This window comes from Humulus lupulus, chromosome 1 (assembly GCF_963169125.1).
Source record: "Humulus lupulus chromosome 1, drHumLupu1.1, whole genome shotgun sequence".
Classification (NCBI taxonomy): domain Eukaryota; kingdom Viridiplantae; phylum Streptophyta; class Magnoliopsida; order Rosales; family Cannabaceae; genus Humulus; species Humulus lupulus.
This window is the reverse complement of record NC_084793.1, coordinates 44,647,723-44,657,337: the sequence shown is the minus strand read 5'-3', so window position 1 is coordinate 44,657,337 and position 9,615 is coordinate 44,647,723. Positions and strand designations below refer to the sequence as shown.

Here is a 9,615-nt window from a genome sequence, read left to right as displayed (position 1 = left end):
CTATCCTAATTTCCTTACCAAAACCGGGATATGAGAACAAATTAGGGACTTGGAACACTCCAAAACCAATAATAAGAATAGTGAGTATTTCTTACAAGAAAGAGATGAAAAGAATAGAACTAAACCACCAAGAGAAAACTTACTGAAAAGACACCTTAAGTTCAAAGAACTTAAAAACCTAATCACAAAACCATAACAAAAGTTAGAACCTGGATGAAAACTAAAGAAACTAAGGAATCAAATAGGATTGAACTGAAGAATAAGGGTACCTTTATTGACCTTATGAATTGGTCAATCCCCAATACCGAAATGCACTAATCTCACTTCCCAAAGTGTTTTATAAAGCTTAAGAATAGCAAAGCTTTTTCCCAACCCAAGTGTTTATCACTCTTATGGTCTCACTAGCACCTTAGAGTCTGATCACAACTAAAGAGTAAGTGAAAGGGCTGGGTTCTAAGTCCTATTTATAGAGTTCTAGGAATAAAAATCTTCTTTTTGGCTTTGAATAAAAATAATGAATTTAATTGAAGATATTTGAATATTCGTCAATCAGAGGCTGAAGACTCGGTCAAAACTATAAGAGGTAGTTCTAAGGAGTCAAAGTTATTTTTTTAAAAATTAGAAACAAAAATAAAAAAATATCTAATATAGGCGATATATCGCCTCTATGTGGCGATATATCGGCTGCCCCTAGTCCCGAGTCTCCATTCGTACGATCGTGCAACGTCAACTTGTTTTTCCGTATTCTTTGTCAGGCGATATATCGGCTCCTATGCTACGATATATCAGCATACGTGATTATTTTAAACACGTAATTGCACTTTTTCAGCATAATTAAGGTTGGATAACTACTTTGACTGAGTCAAACTACGACCCTAACAGTTTCTGGTGAAGACTAAGTCTTATATTTCCTTATTTTATCATTAAAATAATAATTCCTTATTAATCATGCTTATGACAAGTGTCATATTCTTATTGGCTCCATCTAAACCTTAGGTTATAATAAATATCATATTTATAACCAGCAATATTAATCAAACCTTATGTTATAATTAATATTCTTAAACTATAGGTTAAACTTATAAAATCTATAACTATTGCTAGGAGTTTCCAACTAAGTCTCGGTTTGAACCAAAATCCACGAAATCTAAAATACTACAACTACTACTAGCTAGCTAACTAAGGAAACATTATGGGGCTCTACAATTCTCCCCTACTACAAAGAATTTCGTCCTCGAAATTTACTTACCAAACAATTCTGGATACCGAGCTTGCATGTCCTCCTCCAACTCCCACGTTGCCTCCCGTTCAGAACTATTTCTCCATAGGACTTTGACTATCGGAATACTCTTAGACCATAATTCTTTCATCCCTCTATCTAGGATGCTAACCGGCTATTCCTCGTAACTCAAGTCTTTTTGGAGTGCTATCGTATCATACTTGAGGACGTGAGATGGGTCTGACACATATCTGTTAGGAAAAATTGTTTTGCCTCAATGGAAATTGATAATAATATTACAACTCTATGCAATATATTACAAATAATTAATGATTGATTGAATAAGATTACAACTCTATAACTGAAAATACAAATAAACTAAAGAACAAGAAGAAGAGAAGAAGAATAGATTGGTGAAAATACAACTCAAAGCAAAATGTTACAAGTAAAGTAAAATGTTTGAAATAAAGAAAAGAAGATTACAACTCAAAACAAGAAATACAAATAAACAAAAGAGAAGAATATGAAGATGAAGAGAAATAGAATAGAAAGAAAGAACAAACAAACTAAATAGAAGCAACTCTCACTCACACTACCAAAGTGAAGAGTGTTGGGGATCACCAACTTGAACAAGGTTTGAAACCTTTGTCCAAAAGCTTATTTCCCCCTAACTCAAGCACTAAGGGATCTCTCACAGATTATAGGAAATGCTTTCTGGAATTATCAAGCCTCAAGGTGTTTCTAGCCAAGTGTTCTAATGGATAGAAAATGTTGTATCTTACAAGTGAGCTAGAGGCTCGTATTTATAGAGTTTAGAGACACCCTTTGAATTTCAAATTCCACCAACCCCCATGGCTGTTACCAATGTTTAATTGGATTAATATGGAATTAAAAATGAGATTTGGGAGTTATTTGGGTTTTTTGAGCCGTTCAACAAAGATTGAAAAAACTGAAAATTAGTCCGTTTTTTGGCCTGTGGCTGCGGCTAGAGACATTAGCGGCCACTGTTCTCTGACCCACAGGCTGCGGCCACTGAATGTTGGTGGCCGCGGCCACCGACCAATTTCAGTACAAAAAATGTGATGTTTTCCCAAACGGTTCCAAACCTTCCCAAATGATTTTGTAACTCCCAAAACACATTATTGTGGTTAAAATCATATCTCTAACAGCCATATCACATATGGCTTTATGAAATTCATCTCAATATTGTGTAACAACAAAGGGTAATATTTGGAAGTTACAAATTTGTAACACCAAATATGTTACATTATTTGGATATATCTTATATATCTAAATATTGTAACTCTCTATTATATGTTACAATATGTGACACACTTTGTCACATTTATTTAATCTAAAACATTATATTATAATATAATATAATATTACATTATATTATAAAATAATATAAAAATATCTATGCAGCATCGAGATGTGGAACACATTGTGACTATCTGCTAGAGCTGGTAGTAGGGCTAATCTATATGCAACTGCTCCCACTTTGTCCAATATCTCAAAAGGACCTATAAACCTGGGACTAAGCTTGCCTTTCTTCCCGAACCACTTCACACCTTTCATAGGAGATATTCTTAAGAAGACTTGATCTCCAACTTTGAATTCCACATCACGTCGCTTGGCATCCGCATAACTTTTCTGACGACTCTGAGCAGCGAGCATACGCTTTCTAATCAGCGCTTACAATTCAAACCACTTACAAAATTAGGATTACGGATAAATCTAGACCCTAAAAGTACAATTCAAGAATGCCAAAGTGTAACACCCTTATTTTCTCATAAATATAATACAGAGAACAAGTGTTGAAACATCAAAACATAAAGATTTCCCTTTATTGAAAAATAACATAAAACAGATGGGATCCTAGTTTTACAATCATAAAAGATGTTTAAAAAAAAACTAAAATACAAAAACATTTATTTTAGAGGAATAAAAATACTAGTTAAGAAACAAAATATAAGTCTTAGATCTTCCAGTAGCTATATGGCCCTCACGAATACACAAGCAACTATCCAGGTCCAACTCCCCACCATCCATCTATCTCTTTACTTACTTTGATCTGCATAATTACACTATAAGGAGTGAGTTTCTAAACCCAATATGAAAAATACAATCACAAAAAGCACACAAACACTATTCATACATATCACAATTATTCCACTATTTCAATAATACCATAACAACTATATATTGCTATAATAACACTATCGTACAAAGAGAACCATTATCATAGTAATCTATACAAATCTGAAGTCATAATCATAAACTTAATATTGTCATAGTCATAATAGCTATAAATGAATCATTCAAGTATGTAGGATCTCATTTATATAAGTTTATATATAACACCCCTACTTGCCTATCTTTATTAAAATAGTGGTTTTAACAATAGCTAAAAGGATTTCATAATTTTTCCCGAAAACACAGTGGGACTTTATTGGAAACACATAGAGAGTTTGGATCCAATGTTTAAAACAAAAGAGAGTTTTATGCAGTCTTTTTAAAAAATAATTAAAATACATCCCATTGATAAATTAACATAAGAAAGACTCCAAGGCACTACGACGTTCCAGATCGTTTCCTCATTCATGGACTCCCTGCAGCATGCATCAAGACACAAAATAATAGTGGGATAACTTCACAACGAGCCTAGAATAACAATCTAACGCTCATCTTAATATCATGTAAAACCACACATGAACATTTCAAGCACATCCCATGTGTGCATAGGGCATGCACACGTGGCACCTATCTTATACAGTTGCACCACAGTCTTAATTCTAGAAACAATCCATACATCAAATCATGCTTGCAAGTCTCACATAAAATCACAAAAATAATGTCATTTACTCATCAATCCTCAACGACCTTTAATCAAGAACCTTGGACTTAATCAAATAATATATAATTATGCGTAAAAGTGCATTTTCATGTAACATGCACACGTGGGACCTTTCTTGAAAACTATGCCAAAATTTATGATATCATACACTTATTTCTCAACAATTTTACAAAAATTCAGCAAGCATTATTAACACTCAATTAATTACCCATAAATTTTCCTAGCATGCTTGCTACCATTTTGACACCTTGAAACCATTGGAAATCATGCATCAAGACATAATCTCAAAAATCAAAAACCAAAACTCATAAACTAATCATGGCCTGAATCAACAATAGACAAATGATACCAAACTTTAATCCAAACATATATAACACCTTGCTTAATATTCATAATTATAAATACAATATCATCATGACACAAAAACCACCCTTAGATATACATGATTGCTAATCTCATAAACCTAAAATAAATTTAGCATGTCATTCATTTATTTACTTTTATCTTTTTAGCATATAAGTCCACATAAAATCAAAGGTTTTCTTAATGAAATGAAAGAAAAAAATATATGAAACTAATTATTTTCATCTTTAGCATATATCATGAAATCATGGCATCAAACTCACTCCTATTTTCTCTTGCTTGCTAAGTAAATATCTAAACAATAAAATTCAGCAAGTAACACAGAATTATAAAATGACCAATAAAACATTAATAATATACCAAGAATACATGGATAGATCTAACATGCTTTCTAACATCTCATGCAAGTCCCTAATAATCCTTAATCTCATTTACGCATTTAGAACAATATCACCCCCTGCAATATAGCTTAGGTTGAAATACACATAGGTCTTAGCAACCAAGTTTACCACAAAATCACATCATACTTCTTTATTCAAATAAAAATCAGCAAGCTCATAAGATCATAAAAGTGCCTATACAATGCTTATTAATCCTTTCACAATTTGTCCTAACATGTTTCTACACTCTGAACACCTTAATATCACGTTTGAACATGAAAAACTAACAATCAAAATCATTACACAACCCTAACCACAACAAACACTCATGGCTGAAATACTCTTAGCATACTAACATGACAATGCTACAATTATCAACATGCTCATTGCTTAATGATTTAAAATAAAAATAAAGAAACAACACACAACTCATAACCCTTATAAAATACCCTAGGCCGAAACACTATAAGTCCTTTTACCAAAATAATTTTCCAAAATTTATCATGCATTTTTATCCAACCAAAAATACAATTGAAACAAAATATTGACACAACCATGGAACATCACATCTCCTCTTGGCTGAAACCTATATGTTCCACAACAAAAAATCTCTTAATCAAGAAACATGTTTATCAAAACTCAAAATAAATAAAATGAATCATACTACAATGCTAGGCCAAAACATACCCAAAGATATCCTCTTGTTTCCAAAAATTCAATTAAAACCTAATCATGCTACTAATAAAGAGATCATCACCATACACATATTCATTAAAACTATAGGATCAAACATAGGCAATTTTCCCAAAACATCAAACAACAATCCAATGACCATAAACAAGAACCAAATCAACATCAAATCATCAAAAGGGTAGGGAATCCCATTACCTCCTTAGTAGTGTTCAAGGACACAAAGCCAATAAATCCTTAGGCACCTAGGGATTTTAAAACCCAACAAGACAATAAAAGAAATGAATATTTATAATGGAGGGAAAGAGTTATTCTTAGAGAATAAAAAACCACAAAGATTAAAGCATACCTAGGATTTCGAAACCCTAGCCTCCTCCTCCTTCTTCTTCTTCTCCTCTTTCCTTCTCTCTTTTTCTTGCTCTTTTTTGTGTCCTTCTCCTTCTCTTTCTCTCCAAGTTTTGGTAGCCAGCAAAAAGGGTTTCCAAGCCTCCTATGTTCTTCTATTTATAATAACCTAGTGACCCAGACCTAAGGAAAGAAAACAAGTGTGAAAGCTCCAATCCTATCCCACCATATATGCTCCAATCCCAAAAGATATGCTTCAATCCCACCAATTCCTCTCCTTACACCTCACCTAAACCCTATCCCAATGTAAACATAATCTAAAGATAAGCCTCGTCATCTTATCCCAAAAGATGACAACCTATTTTCTTTTTCCTCTTAATTTCTTAATAAAAATAAATAAAACAATTATCCACATACACACACACATTTAAATAAAAAAAATTGTAACCTATTCTATCGCATAATCTGTCACACTTAATAAAACGTAACACTAATAATAAAGCAAACAAGTTACACAATTATTCCAAATAAATCAATTAAATCCTAATTCATATAAAACAAAAAATCCAATTATTTTCTACAAATAAAACATTTAAACTACAACATAGCAATTAAATAAATAAAATAAAATTTGGATCACTACACCATATGCATACTCCCTATAAATATATATTCAAAACAATATACATAGTAGAAAGCATAAAATCATACAAGCATGTGAATGTTACAGAGATATGCAAATACAATAACAAAACCATTAGAGTAATTACGAGATGCGTAGCGGAACAATGATTGCACCCTTTGGATTTCCTAACATTTTGTCCTTGTTGAATGCTAGGTATTGCAAGGAACCCAAACTGCTTTGAAATAAGACCACAGTCTTCCAAGTCTTTCTCTAAAACCTCCTAGTGTATATGTGGGAAAGTCTCAACACAAGAGAAGAGAATTCCTAGAGAGAAAACTAAGAGAGAATGGGCAGATAGGTATATAATATTAGGAGTGATTTTTTACCTTGTCAAATTCATGTGACCTAATGCATTCTATAACACTAGTATATATAGGAAATGAGCTAGGACATAAAATAGGCTTTAGTTTCTCATTTTAATTTAATTATTTAATAATTATAATTAATTAAATACTTGTAAAAATTAACCACTTATAAATTTGACATTTATTTAATTCATTTTATTAATATTAATACCAATCTATCAATATTAACAAAATTGTCCCAATTGGCTATAATACTCTATTTTTTGAGACTTTGCAATAAAAACCTCAAAGTTTCTTCTATTTCTTTTCTCACAAAATTTCAATAAATAATTTATTATTTATTTTCATTGACCTAATCAATATGACACATGTATAATTAATAATTAAATTATTTATTGAAGACTGCTAGGTTCATTTTGATAAGAGATGACATGGGGACCATGTATCCATGAACTCAAGCTCCAATAAGTTATCGTGAGTTTATTTATAACAAATAATCTCACTACCTTATTAATTCCTCACGACTCCACTATAGACTTAGAATTGCACTCTTTAATTCATAGAACGCTTTACACCAAATGTAAATACATTATCCATTGTTATAACCATAACCATCATTCAATCCTCTATGGATGATCTACTAATGAGACGGGTGAAAATTACCATTTTACCCCTCATTAGTATTTTATCATTAACTCCCACAAAGTTCCTTATAAATGATATTTTTGTAAATTTAATTACAGAAATGAGTACTCTATCATTTAACACTTGAACCAAGCGATAAGGAAATCATCGTTTCACTTCTTAAACAAAAGCTATAGATTTCATATCTATGATAAACACTCCCACTCAATTATACTACCAAAACTCCAATATGTATGTATGAGTTAGTCCAAAGGGTAAGCTGGTAACGAACAAATCAAAAGGCTTGAATAATACAATTAGCGGTATATTAATCACTTAGAATTAAGATTGAATTGACATATGGTCAACATTGTGATATGATTAGATTAGATAATAATGATACTTACTTATCTTATCAATAATCAATATCTGTCAAGTCCAATGTAACAAAATACATCCGATCTTTTCTGCTTGGTCAATGTCCTGGATATGACACCACACCAAATGTGTATGTATATCTTATCGTAGATTACCCAATCAGTAAAAATCTTGTGTACTGGTTTAATCATAGGACAAAATTCTTTTGAATACATAATTACAATTATAATCCACTATGACCGAGTCACTATAATTGTAACTGTACATATGTTCAGGATTTTATAAATGTTTGAATTAATAATATAATAAAACATGTAAACCACGCTATTTGATTGAATAAAATGATATATACTATTTTATTGATAATGAATGAATTACATAAGAAATGTGGTTTTATAAGGGCATAAAACCCAACAAATTCCCACTTGCACTTTTAAGACAAATGCAACATTTCTCTCAAACCCATTCCCTCTATATGCTTTAGAAAAGTTGTCTCTCCCAGTGTCTTTGTGAAGGGATCCGCAAGATTGTCCTCAGATGCAATCTTTATGACCTTCACTTCTTCCCTTGCCACATATTCTCTAATGATGTGGTATTTCCTCTTTATATGCTTCACTCTTTTATGGCTCCGAGGTTCTTTATAATTGGCTATCGCCCCATTGTTGTCACAATACAAAATGAGGGGTTTATCCATTTCTAGAATAACACCAAGATCTGTATAGAATTTCCTCAATCAGACTATTTACTTAGCTACCTCAAAAGTAGCTATGTACTCAGCCTCCATGATAGAATCTGAAATTGCGGATTGCTTAATGCTTCACCTTATCACATCTCCACCCCAAAGAGTAAACACCATTCCAGAAGTTGACTTTCTGTTATTGACATCAGTCTAAAAATCAAAATCGGTGTAGCCTAACGGGTTCATAACTCCACCCGAGTAGACTATCATATAATCCCTTGTTCGTCGACGATATTTCAGAATGTGCTTGACTGCTATCCAATGTTTCCTTCCTGGGTTTGAGTGGTATCTGCTCACAACTCCCATTGCATGGAAGATCTCCGGTCTATTGCACAACATAGCGTACATTAGAATTCCAATTGCAGATGCATAAGGAATCCTTTTCATATGATCTTCCTCTTCAGAAGTCTGTGGAGGCTACTTTTTTTTAGAAAGATGGATTCCATGTCGGGATGGTAAACGTCCTTTCTTTGAATCTTTCATAGAGAAACGCTCAAGCACGTTACCTATGTAAGCTACTTGAGATAGAGCTAAAGTTTTGTTCTTTCTATCCCTCAAAATCTAGATACCAAGAACATAACTTGCTTCACCCAAGTCCTTCATCTGGAATTGAGTTCCTAGCCGATTTTTTATGTCTGATAATTTCTTGACATTATTTCCAACAAGCATTATATCATCCACATAGAGAATAAAAAATACCACAATGTTGTTTTCCTTGAGTTGGTAAATATAGGGCTCGTCAACATTCTACTCAAAACCATAGGTTTTAATGATTTCGTTAAACCTTAGATTCCAGGAACGTGAAGCTTGCTTAAGCCCATAAATGGACCTATTCAACTTGCACACTTTCTTTTCTTGTCTAGTTACTTTAAACCCTTTCGGTTGATCTATATAAATGGTTTCGTCTAGATTCCCGTTAAGGAACGTTGTCTTGATGTCCATTTGCCAAATCTCATAATCAAGAGCTACGACTATGGATAAGAGTATGCAAATAGATTTTAGCATGGCAACCGGAGAAAAAGTTTCCTCA

The 9,615-nt window shown here is 32.5% G+C and overlaps 1 long non-coding RNA gene across 1 annotated transcript; it reads right to left on the bottom strand.

Moving 5' to 3' along the window:
• Positions 1–3,108: 3,108 nt before the first annotated feature.
• Positions 3,109–6,427, bottom strand: LOC133824915 (uncharacterized). The gene is made up of 3 exons (XR_009888603.1): positions 5,859–6,427; positions 5,708–5,754; positions 3,109–3,293 (listed from the first exon to the last, which is right to left on the bottom strand). It is a non-coding gene; the product is annotated as an uncharacterized LOC133824915 (long non-coding RNA).
• Between the last annotated feature and the right edge of the window lie 3,188 nt (positions 6,428–9,615).